At 45.5% G+C, this 13,581-nt stretch overlaps 1 pseudogene; it reads right to left on the bottom strand.

Moving 5' to 3' along the window:
• Positions 1-3,951: 3,951 nt before the first annotated feature.
• The window catches only part of LOC119376723 (ATP-binding cassette sub-family G member 1-like), a 46,635-nt pseudogene continuing 37,005 nt past the window's right edge, over positions 3,952-13,581 (bottom strand).

The raw sequence follows: 13,581 nt of genomic DNA, 5'->3' as shown, positions 1-13,581 counted from the left end.
ATAACTGTTAAGGCATTTGATTTCATCTTTATGCAAGTTAATCGACGGTTGGCTCACGCATGCGCTACCACTATTCTCGATATGCCATGCCTCAATCATCGGACGCGTTGCCATGCAGGCCCGTAGCCAGGGGGGGGGGGGGGGGGACCCCCCTCCCCCCGAAGATTTTATGACACATGGTGTTATACCGAAAACAAATAATGAAAATAGGCGTTTTTCTCAAATAGTCCAGGCTTTCAGCAAGTGCCCCCCCCCCCCGAAAAAAATCCCTGGCTACGGGCCTGATGCCATGGCATCTAGTCCACCATATATCGCATGTTTGCCATGCACGCATGCATGCACAATCTAGTATACACCATGCCAATGAAACGCATATTCTGGTATATACAATGCATGACCTGTCGTTTATGTTCATCACGCACTCGCGTCATGCCATACCAATTTATATATATCCAGTTAACAAAACGGCCGGAAGCGCACCATGACAGTGGCATGTCAATCATACCGTACATGACATGCATAACGTGATTCGCATGTTAAGACCTCTTATTTATGTTCATCATACAGTCACATCGCGCAATACCAATTTTGGTGTATATCAAACGAGCGAAATGGCCGCGAGTGCACCATGAGTATAGCATGTAAATCATGCCATACATGACATGCATATCATGATTTCCATGTTACCACCTCTCATATACGTTCATCATGCAGTCGCGTCGCGCAATACCAATTTTGGTGTACATCAAGCTAGCGAAGCAGCCGCGAATGCATTATGCGCGTGGCATGTAAATCATGACAAACATGACATGCATGTCATGGTTTTCATCTTACCAACTGTTATTCATGCTCTTCATACAGTCACGTCGCGCAATACCAATTTTGGTGTACATCAATCTACTGAAACGGCCGCTAGCGCACCATGAGCGTGGCATGTAAATCAGGTCGTACATGACTTGCATGTCATGATTTTCATGTTACAACCTCTCATTTACGTTCGTCATACGGTCGTGTCGCGCAATACCAATTTTGGTGTATATCGTGCAAGCGAAACGGCCGCGAATGCACCATGAGCGTGGCATGTAAATCATGATATACATGTCATGGATGTTATGGTTTTCATGCTATCACCTGTTATTCATGTTCTTCATACAGTCATATCGCAGAATACCAATTTTGGTGTATATCAATCTAGCGAAACGACCGCGAGTGCGCCATGAGCGTGGCATGTAAATCATGTCGTACATGACATGCAAGTCATGATTTTCATATTACCACGTGTCAGTTATGTTCGGCATACAGAAATGTCTCGTCATACCAGTTTTCATTATATATCCCTTCATTTAAACGGCCGCGAGCGCCCCGCGACCATGTCATATAAATCATGCTGCACATGACATGCGCGTCATGATTTGCATGTTAGGACATGTCATTATGTTCGTCATGAACTCTTGTCACGCCGTGGCAATTTTGGTATATATGAAATTAAGGGAACGGCCGCAAGAGCCCAAAGGCCGTGGAATGTAAATCATGCTGTTCATGACATACGTATCATGATTTTCATGATATGACCTGTCATTTATGTTCGTAATAAGGCCATGTTATGACACACCAATTTTGGTATACATCCGATTAACGAAACGGCCAGGAGAGCACAAAGTCGTAGGCGGCTAGATAGATAGATACGCTCAAAGTCGCAGAAGTTCGCTAAGAAATGCTTCGCATTTAAAAGTTGGAGGACGCTTAAGCTTCGCCTTCACGAGTGGGATGCGACAGCGTAATCGGGCCCCGTTCGCATCGCCTCCTCATCGATTGACACGCTTCACTTCTCTGTCGACACCTCAACCGTCTTGGCCAACCTGCGTGGCACACGAAGAAGGAAGTGAGACAAGCTGCGCTCGTTTCTCACTTCCGTGTTCGTGTCCCGTCCCACCGCGCAGCTTGACATTAACCCTCACCAACTTGCCCAACTTTCTACGCTGCTGCCTCAACCGTGCCGTTAGGAAAGGAACGTTTTAGAACGACAGAAAGTTGCGCTAGTTGCGAAGGATTCATGATATTAAGGAACGCCTGTGGCCGTTTAAAACTCTCCTAGAATTCCTACTGCAAGTACAGTTGCGAAGTGCACACTACGTCATAATTCTTCCTTTTGCGAAGTAGCGAAGTGCCCACTACGCGCCTGAAAGCCAATATGCACACCTACATACCTGCATACTTTGGTGATGCTGCAGCCGATGATGATGTAATGGGTGTGCCTTTAAACCACCCAGTTGGATTTCAAGCGACTGTGTTTTGTGCACATGAGGGTAATTCTAAAGTTATGATTTCTATTGGGAATAGTTGACAAATGCTGAAGGCAATAATTTCACGCATTAAGAAAAAAAAAGTACTGGCATAGCTCTGTGGTAGGATCGCCTGATCGCCCATCACAATGCCTGGGTTTGATTCCGGCTTGAACCCCTGATTATTATTCTTTGCATCCATCGAGATTTTTCGCTCACGGACGACGCCGCCGACGCCGACACCGAATTATCTGCCACAGGGGCTTTTCAACGCGTCCGCATTTAAAAAATCATCCTTTCATCGTTCTTACCACCCACCTCAGGAGTCGGCGTTTCTATACGGTGAGGTTGGTTCAGAGGTATGATATGGACGAGGTGGTAGCACAACCCCTATTTTCATTAAGGTGGCATGCAGAAGACAGTGACACCGATAAGCGAAAATCAGCACGCACAGTTTACTGTACAAGAACACAGATCTGCAGTTTATTCCGCACTGGGGCAAGCATTCCACAACTAGGCTGTCCTTTCCGGACACATGCAATCAGTCGCATGAGCACATGTGGTCAGCCGTGGTGCAAGATATGGTTGATAAAGTCCGTGCGCTTACATTGATGTGAAATGTTCTCCGTTCCTTAGTGTTCATCACTCGAATGAGCGTTAGTACATGCAATGACGTTTCGAATAAGGGCGCTTAGTGCAAGACTAGTTCGACATGTGGCATATGCAAGTATCGCACTGTAATAAAGTTTCTTGCTGCTTCAGGGCTTACGCTTGTAGCACATTTTCAGCACTTCCAGTGGTGTTGCTCATCCTTAGCGACCTTACTCTGTTTATCTCATTTAGCGGTAGCACTTTCGTGCAACGCTTAGCAGCGGTTATCTTGTGAACTCGCCTTGTTCAGTGATCGCTGAAATACCTTTTTCTTCTTTTGTGCTTCCATAAAAGCTCCAAATTAGCATAGCAAGATTACTGTTTAAGCTCTGTATACATAATGCTATCGCCAGCAGTTAGTAGGCCATCCGGTAATCATGGAACAAGTGGCTCTGGTGCAGCAAACTAGAAGTCGAGTGGTCTGGTGTAAAAGCCAGAAGACGAATGTCGTGAGCGCCGAGATTTGCTCGCCTAGAACAACAAAATTTAGAACGTAGTCCATCTCTGTCAGTACAATGCTACATTTAGTGAAGCCTTAAATATGGTTTCCTTCTACGCTTCTTAGTGTAGCAGCTTGGGCGTGTTGGTGAAACATCGGAAGGAACACGGACGACGCACAGTGCGTTGCCCTCCTTTGTCCCCGTCTTCTATTGCGCCGTGTTCCTTCCCCACAGTACTCACGGAGAGTGTGTAAAGCCAATAGGAGCGTCGTCGCTGTCAAGTGCAATAGACCAAGATGAACGAGTGGCGTTGCTGTTTCTTTCTTCGTTCACTCAAAAACTGGTTATTGTTACGAAGCAAACTGTGGTCAAATAAACGTGAAATATGAACATTTGAAGAGAAAAAATGTGCATGGGCATGTCATCGTCAATTACCCTATCGAAAATCCACCAAAAAGATCTGTGATACAATCTTTACAAACAATAACAAATGTTTCACGACGTTGTATTACTCGCACAGACTGTTTAAAAACTGATGCAGCTTAAGTAAGAAAAACGATTAAATTCCCAGATCCGCAAAAGTCACGCGCCCACGCGAGCGCTCACGACAAAGCCAACTTTGCAGAAGCGCTAAAACGACAGCAGCGCTCACTCAGCGCTATTTCGATCGTCAGCAAGGAGTAGGCGATAAACCTTCATGTGGCTTTGTAGCCGTAGATCGGGTGATGTCAGCTTTACGTCGATGAATTGCCGCGTAAATTGGCGTTGTAGTCTTGATACCAACTTCCATCGGTTGACACTCCGCTCCAGCGCGTCTGCTCACGTAGCTTCCTCAACGGCGTCTCTTTACCCGTGGAATGCACTGTGATGGTGGTAGTTCCAGACACCGTGTTCCAGGCCAATAGCCGTGCTTCCCGCTTCGAAGGGGCTCGAGCTCAAACGAAAAACAAAGCCAAATGCCCGACGTTCGCACACCATGATGTACACATACGAGCGCGCGCACACACATGAAAAGTCACCTCGCAGCGGCACAAAGTGAAACGCGTCACTCTTTCCTAGCTAGCCTGATCTTGAGCAGGATGAAGGCGATGGTCCTGCATATGGCCTCGTAAGCCAGCAGCGCGAGCACCAGCACATAAAACTTCTTGTCCGCTGCACCGACGAACTCCAGGAACTGTGCCGGGTCCTCGTAGAGGCATATGAACTGGTCGCATTCCAGAGGCGGTCGGCCATAGCCGTACACCGACAGCAGTAGGCCGTTGTAGCCGTAATAGATGTACGAGATGTCCGTTAACCACCGCGCGTAGTGCGTCAGCAGGTGGGCCGGCACGAAGAAGCCGCAGAAGAAAAATGCCGGAGACACGATAGGCAGGGCCAGGAACACCGCCGTCTGTGTGACAGGGGGAAAAATATCGGCGCATTGACGCACAGTGAACCAAAGTACATCTAACGAAGAGTATGAAGTACTTGGGCAGCAATGATGGCCCCTGATACGGCCACAATCGTCACCGAGCTACATTGAAAGGCAAATGTCACTCACCCATGTTTTACATTAACACTGGTGTCCATTATACGAGACTTCCCAATTACGCAACTTAATCTGATTTCGCCACCCCGCCTACGCTTCATTTCCCTTTGTACGTCTTCTGTAGCTCTAGTGACGTACATCGACATCTGCGCAAGCGATTAAGATGAGAAAACTGCTGCTGCCTGGCCAGCACGAAGGCATGGTTAGTTAAGACCGACGCCATGAATTTATCAAAATATACTCCTCCTTTCTGAACTTATCTCGTTCTATAAAGAGTTTGCTGGGAACCCTGCCGTCTCACCTGCAACTTGGACACTGCAGACACGATGAGTCCCATGGCCTGCGACACCGCGCATATTTGGACGCAGAAGAGCATGACGCCTGCTACACGCCACAGCTCCCTCGGTTGTGCCGTCGGATAGTACACGATAGCCACCAACACAGCGTTTGGTATGACCTGCGCTCAGAGAGGGTGCAGTGTAAAAGGGTTAATGTGATTTAACAACAGGGTGCTGAGTTGACGTAGAAGTAACACTAGATCATGTCTAGCAAGCTATTCTGTCCTTAAAACTGGAATCACATGTTGCACCAACCTCTGAATTTCATCTTCTGGATGACGGCGGTTCCGAATAACGCCACCTTCGCGTTACTATGAGCCCCGTGTGAGTCCCAGAGATTCTGCTGGGACTCATGAATAATCTGCGGCCTCTTACATGCTCCCACACGTGGTCCCGTTCCCACACACGTTATGACCTTAACAGTCGGCGCTGATGTTCAGCCTGAATGTTAGTCATTGACACTAGTGTGCGTTACAAGACACTACAGTTTGAAGTCAGCTACACATATTGTTGAGAACTAACAGACAATAATGCCAAGGAAAGTATAGATGTGTTTGTAATAATTGGAATATATGTGAAGAAAGTAAAGTGGACGAAAAGACAACTTGCCGCTGAGAGGGACCGAACCTGCGACCTTCGTATAACGCGTCCGATGCTCTTCCACTGAGCTACGGCGGTGGTCATCCTCCCATCCAATTTATGGGGCATATATGTGCATTTAAACCTAGGAGTGTTAGTCAGCGCCGATCGCAGCCGGCCGCGAGTGCGGAACACTCTTTTTCTGCCTGTTGGCGTCACGTTAAAGGTGATCTTTTTTTTTTTTACGACCTGGTAGCTGACCAAGAATCCCTCGCATACTACCTGAAGGCGTCAAGTCTGCCAGAACGAGACCCTTGCTATGAATGAAGGAAAGAAGATGGCTTTTAAGGGCTCGTTTTTCTTTGTTAGACACAATATTAGTGAGAACTAACAGACAATAATGCCAAGGAAAGTATAGGGGATGTTATTTGTAATAATTGGAATATAAATGGGAAGAAAGTAAAGTGGACGAAAATACAACTTGCCGCCGGCAGGGACTGCAAATAACATCTCCTATACTTTCATTGGCATTATTGTCTGTTAGTTCTCATTAGTATTGTGTCTAACAAAGAAAAACGAGCCCTTAAAAGCCATCTTTCTTTCTACATATATTGTGTTAGAAATGATTTTTAGGCTACCTTCTTCGGCCATGCTTCGAGCTACAAAAGATCTTGTGAATAGTTATTCATTTGCACGATTCAAGGTATTGCCAATAAAATGAGATTCATGTTTGTTTGTTTGTTTAGATGTGCATGCATACGCCACGTATGCTTTTCAGAACCGACTATCCCAGTATCATGAATTTGTTACTAAACTAATTTAAGCTGTACAAATGTATGCAATGGAGGATTACAACAAATCTAGTCTCGGCACCTTATGCAATGAAACACAACTTGAATGTAGCGCTTTTCGGTTGCAGTAAGAACCGGTACGCACGCTTAAAAGTACTGCAGATAGCGAACTATGCGAAAGGACTTAGTGCAGATAGAAGGGTAACTTGTAAGCAATTCTCATTACAGTTCACGTACACTTCGGTAGCGGAGGTCTAAAAAATTGGGGTAGCTTCGCACTAGTGGTGCGAAGACTAATGAAACAGTTGAGCCGGTGGCCTTCCCTAGCATGCCTCCAACTCGCCTCCCTCTTCCACTAAACTATGCTATACCCCCATTCATCCTTTGCCTCCTTCTCACCCTCACATCATTGTTCCTCGCCCTCACTTCCCTTTCGCACACTTTGCTATACTATGCTATACTATGCTTTACGCTCTCCCTCCTCCTTTCTCTCTTTTCCTCCTCACCCTCAATTCTCTTTCCCAACCCCTTGCTATGCTATACTATGCATGGCTGTGCAATGATTTACCCTCTCCCCTCCTTCCTTCCTTCCTTCCTTCTCCTCCTCACCTCACTTCCCTCCCCACCACGTGATATACTGTACATGGCTCCCCTCTCCCTCCTTCTTTCCCTCCTCCCAACCCTCACCTCCCTTACCCACTCCTTGATACATTGTACTATACATGGCTATGTGTTACCCTCTCCCCTCCCTTTTTGATCATCCTCACTCTTACATCACTGCTCCTCACCCTCACTTCCCTTTCTCGCCGCCTTGCTAAACTACACTATACATGGCTATGCCCTGCCACGGTGGTCTTGTGGTTATGGCGTTCGACTGCTGACCCGAAGGTCGCGGGATCGAATCCCGGCCGTGGCGGCTGCATTTTCGATGGAGGCGAAAATGTTTGAGCCCCGTGTACTTGGATTTAGGTGCACGTTAAAGAACCCCAGGTGGTCGAAATTTCCGGAGCCCTCCACAACGGCGTCCCTCATAATCATATCTTGGTTTTGGGACGTTAAACCCCAGATATTATTATACATGGCTATGCTGTACCTTCTCCCCTTCCCTTTTCCTCCCCCTCACTTTCACTTGCCTTTCCCACCCTTTGATATACACTACTATACATGGCCATGCTTTACTTTCTCCCCTCTTTCCCTCCTCACCCTAAACTTCCTTTCCCACCCTTGATATACTATGCCATGTATACCATGCTGTATACCCTCCTCTTTTTCTCTGCTTTTCCCTCCTCACCCTCACATCGCTCCTTCCCTTTCCCATCCGCTTGCCACGTGGAGCCTTGAATGATATACTATACACGACTATGCTGTGCTTTATCCTATCCTTCTCTTTTCTATCCTCCTCACCATCACTTCGCTTTCCCACCCCTTGCTATACTATACACTATGATTTATTACGCATTTACTCTCATCATACACCTTTCCTACCGTTGCGTTGCATACCTATTCTCGTCTTTCCACCTCTCTAGCTTCGCTCTCCCCCGCTTCCAGTTTTGTGCGGGCGACAAACGGCGCTACTGCAAGCTTAAACAGCACCGCTGTTAAAAGGGCGGCTATACGTGCACCATTATGAACACCATCACTCACCAGGAATGGAATCTCTGTGACGTAATTCGCCAGGTAGAAGACTTTGAGGCTGTACCAACAATTCCGTTGCTCTCTCATCAGTACCGAGATGTTTACGGGAACTGCAAAAACGTGAAGGGGTTTAAGCTGTCAAAGAGGTCACCGATTTCCTTGATAAACGTGCGAACTTCAAAACGCCCCTAGTTTCCTCTGCTTTTTGGTCTGAAACAAAAATAACTGGCTCTCTTGTGCATTCGCTGTGCATAGAAGTGCATACACGCCCAGTATTGTGACCGGAAATGGTGCTCGGTCTCGCGCACATGTCAAGACTTACAGACTATGACGGCGGAAGGATGGTCTGGAAGACGCATATGCAGCACATGGAGAAGAACATTGTGGCGTTGTGGGTCACCGTGCTCGCCTTGTTGCCGATGTCGTAGTACAGGATGACCAACATGAGCGCGAAACCCACGTATGCTACAATACGCAGGGGAGTAGCCACCTGCGCCCAACAATAGTGAACACGCAGATGCATGTACTGATCACATGTCGGCAAACTTAAGGCAGCACTGTACATAATCGTGCCTCCTCTTAACGTCTCTCTCTACATGTCTAGCACGCGCACAAACGCAAAATTGCTCAGGTACAATTCATGCTAGAACTGTGCTGCAAGAAAGCCGACGCTTATGCGCCATGACGCGTTGTCCATCTGTCTGTCGCTCGCCGCACCCCTGTAACGCACTGTTTTAAAGGGACACTAAAGAGAAACAATGAATGGTTTAGATTGATAAAATGTGCGCGGAGAACTCTTGTGTAGTTTATTTCACCACCATAGGTTTATTATTAGAGGAGAAAACCAAGTTCAAAGTTTCCTTTTTAAATTTCGCGCCGAGCTTTGTAATTCGTGACGTAAGGGACTTCAAAGAGCATTTAACGTATTTTGGCGCCACTGGCTCGACGAAATTTCCACAAACTCGTTATGTCAAGTCTCTGGCCCCCTCAGAGGACAATGTACTTCGATTTAACCGATTACGAACTACGTAGACCCAAGCAGGCGCCGTCAAAAGTATGTGACGTCACGGCAAATGGTGCGGGAATTCCAAAGTGGCGTCGCCACCTGTATTTCTGTTTGCGCGTTTTCTCGCTTACTAAGCGTCTTCTCGCAGCAAGCGGGGTGTTTTTGGTATCGTGGAAGGCTACTTTACTAATGCGAGAAAAATCGTTTTGCTATTTAGTGGTGCTATTTAAGCAAAATCACTAATTATGCATCTTCCCGACGCGACCATCCTTCGTTTCAACAGTTTAAAATAAGAATAACGATCAAAGACGCAAAATACAATTTTATGGGCTTATTGTAAACAGGCAGAGTGACTAAAATTTCATGCATGAATTACAGTTTCCCTGAGCATATGTCAAGATTGATGTTATAATAAAACTATCCCATTCTAATATTTCTATGCTTGCTGATGTAATAAACTGACGGACTCACGGGTGTTCTGCAATTATGAAGAAGATGTTATACTTTCTATATCAACAACAGAGCTAATATTGACCACAAAATCATAAAACACTGACCTTGTTACGAAAAACCGAAAGCCAGCATCTTAAGGAGAATCTGGAACTGATGAACTGGTTGACTTTGAAAGAGTACATCCGGTTGGCATCTGCCTTTTGCTGTAGATAAAAACAAACAACAAGAAATTGATATACGTTGTCCACATCTCTGATCCTACACAAGAACGTTGTGCAGAAATAACGCGGAATTAAAATTGATTTTAACGTATTACTAGCCCAGACAAAGGACGAAAGGGGATGCATGTTTTCTATGGCCCCCACTTTTACACAACGAACACTTATTTCTGTAGTATAAGAATTGGCTTTGAAAAAATAATTTCTCTCTCCATAAACGTTTGAAAAACATCGGCGTTTGTAAGCAGTGGTGATTCAGGATCATTTGCGGAATTATAACATGGTCGAGGAAATTACGTTTCGTACTCTCCATACTTAGCTATGCTAAATGTCTTAAATTATGCCAATTACAAAAAATTACAATATCGAGAGCTGTTCAACTATGGCAAGTGCATTTAGAAGAGATAAATGACAATAGCCGTGTCCACATTTTAAAGGAACGTTTTGTTAACTTAGTTAGTGAATGACTGAATCCAAGCATTTAATTTTTTGGGGTAATAATTTTTGCCTCAAGAAGAACGGATGCAGTTCGACTTGCTTACTCATGCAGTCAGCCGATATATTGGACGGATGATCGTATTTTTAAGGTCCTGACACAACGGTTCTTTCCTATCGATGGCTTCGATAGCGTTCAGCTGCCTTCGACTACGTCTTGCTTACCATTGGCAGTCTTCGTATGGTCTCTATAATTTGCAGTTATAATATCTACAACGTGAGTATGAGCCTACTTGTGAAATCGCTGAAAGGAAATTTCTCTTCCTGCAACGTCTCTTATAACATCACCCTGACATTAGACGCTAGTCACCATTAACAAGGGGCGTAGCCAGAAATTGTTCTCGGGGGAGGGGGGGGGGGGGTAGTAGTAGTAGTAGTATCTTCGTGTGTCTCTTTTTCGTCCGCGTGTCAGAGTGCGCTGTAAGCCTAAATAGTAGTAGTAAGGTCCAGCAACCCGTTGTGTGGTTCGTGCATGCGTTTGTATGTGTGCGTGTATGTATACACATGGAAAACTGAAAATTTTTCCGGAGGTTTGAAGCCCCCCTGGTTATGCCAGTGCTATTAAAGTACGGCACACGCTACGTGGGGCTATCAGCTGCGTGTTTAAGCACCAGATTTTAGAAAACCTTGGAAACATTTTGTGAAGCTAAGTAAATATTACGTGTCCGTTGGTCATATAAATTACACGTATGTTATTAAAATCGAATAGCCTCTCGAATAGCCTTTCGAACAGCCTTTCGAAGAGGCCGCTGCGATCATGTACATTCGGGCGTATTCTACGTGGATGGAGGGATACAAGGATGCGGGGTTTGAAAATTAAGGATGTAAAGAAAGAGAGACAGGGGGGAAGGGAACGGCCATTGCCGAACACAGCAATCGCTCCACGCACCTCGCTGGTCATGATGAGACCTCCGTACTTTGTTTTCGTGCCTTTAGTGGCTTCGCTGCTGTCGGGCATCGGCAGTTCGAACTCACGGCTCAGTATGTCGCGGTAGTCACCGTAGTCGCCAGACGCCACTTCGCTGACTGCGGAAGAAAAAAAAGAAGCAATGTTAGTTCGGCGCTGCATTAAACACTGACCTATTGATTACGAAGCACAATCTTTCTTTCTTTCTTTCCATTCTTCTTTCTTTCTTTCTCCTTTCCTTCTTTCTTTCTTTCTTTCTTTCTTTCTTTCTTTCTTTCCTTTTCTTTCTTCTTTCTTTCTCTTTCTTTCTTCTTTCTTTTTCTCCTTCTTCTTTCTTTCGCTTTCCTTTTCTTTCTTTCTTTCTTCTTTCTTTCCTTCTTCTTCTTCTTTCTTTCGTTCTACAGGCATTAGACGACTCATCTTAACTAGAAATTTATGCAAATATATTTTGCGCGTCGTCACATCAGCTATTCTTCTCGTGTACCCGCATACTGACAGGAGGAGGAATAAACTTTATTGAGAACCAGAAAAGAAAAATTTCATTTTCCTTCCTTACTTTTCCGTCCCCCTTACCCTCCCCCAGTGTAGGGTAGCAAACGGAAAATTGTTCTCCCGGTTAACCTTCCTGAACCTTTCCCTCTCCTTTCTGTTCATCTAAGAGGTAAAAATGGTTTATTCGCCGATATATTGCTGCTCCGACAGCGTCACTCCCAAGTTTCCGAGTCTCATCCAAAAGTAACTTGCACGCACCGTGGGCATTATTATGCGAATAGCGTTCTTTGGACACGAACCGAGCTTTCGGCCTGATCCACGGATGCCTGATCAAACAGCTTTCGCCACTTCTGATTGGACGCCCTTGCCTGATTTCGCCGTTCTAATTGGACGTGGTCATCAAATTAGTGCGCACCTCATCACATCACATCGGCCAGAGTCCGTTCCTTTTCACATCTGTAGATTACGCTGTGTAGAAAAGGCGGGAACGCGGAAGCCATGTTCACTGAACGGCGTACGTCCGCGGCTGATGTGCAACTTTATTTACACGCGGCAGAGATTGCTGACTCCGTTCCCTGCGCAACGGTTAAGTAAAACACACGTTGTATCTGAACAAACTGAACGGAAATGTGTTCAGCATATCTACCGATAGATTATTGTTCTTTTCTTTAGCTCTAAATAATATCTTCCTTAGGAACTAGAGCTAAAAACATGAAAATGTGAAGTGTGAACGTCGACTGTGTACCTTCCGTTATGACGGCACTACGAGTCTACTCTTCGTGTGTTCAACTCACTGTAGTCTGCAGGGTTGTGGAACTGCGGACACTGCAGACCATGCCTCGTCAGAAAGCCTAACAGACTGTCCACCTTGCCATTGTAGATGCAACGACCCGCAGAAACCATGTACAGCTGCGAAGAAAAGGGCGCGAGTAGTTAGTGACACTGAAGCTCGTTTGTGTCTCAGACCGAGCATTAACGCATTTCCTCGTGCCAATATCGCTTTTGTCGAATTAGACAGTTGTGTGTGGCAATCTGAAGCATTAAAACAAATACATTCGCAACACAACAAGAAAAAAATACAAACCATGACGCATCGCTCCTTTACTGCACACGCATGCGTTCCATTACTATTCAGCAGAATAACTTGGGGTCTACTCAGTTTCGTTATTAGCCGTATGGTAGTTCGTGCCCTGCAATTCACTATCAGTGCACGATAATAGTACCATAAAAAGTAAAGGTTCAATGTTTCAGAAGGCCCTATCCCGGAGCTTCGCGTTACGCAAGGCTTTTTGTAACACCAGCCGTAAATAGTCGATCGATTATCTCTAGAATATTATTTTTCGCAAAGCCCGCACTTGTATTGCACCACACAGGAGTCATGGCTCATGAGTACGGCATGCTTTTACTTCCTCCTCGCGTCCCCATTTATTGTGGCTGATAACAGAAGTTATCGCACAAAGCCGAGCTGCTTGAAATTTAGACGTCTGATACATTTCAATCGTTAGGATGGAAGAGTGGGCATCTTAGAAGGACACAGAAAGAAGAACAGATCAGAAAGGACGCCGAAAAATCTAGCGCCGTTCTTCACGTTAATTTTTGTCTTCTCTTATGTTCGAAGTGCGTCGGAAAATCTCAGCGACAGCCACTCAATCACGAAACATAAGAGCGTATCTCTTTAATGTCAACTAACCGACACACTTATTCAAAGCAATATTTGCGTGTCATCATAGAGTAACCCGTCATACAAATGGGACAAATAAATACAA

Source organism: Rhipicephalus sanguineus, unplaced genomic scaffold (assembly GCF_013339695.2).
Source record: "Rhipicephalus sanguineus isolate Rsan-2018 unplaced genomic scaffold, BIME_Rsan_1.4 Seq214, whole genome shotgun sequence".
NCBI classification, from domain to species: domain Eukaryota; kingdom Metazoa; phylum Arthropoda; class Arachnida; order Ixodida; family Ixodidae; genus Rhipicephalus; species Rhipicephalus sanguineus.
Note: the sequence above shows the minus strand (reverse complement) of the source record. Positions and strands in the feature narration are given on the sequence as shown.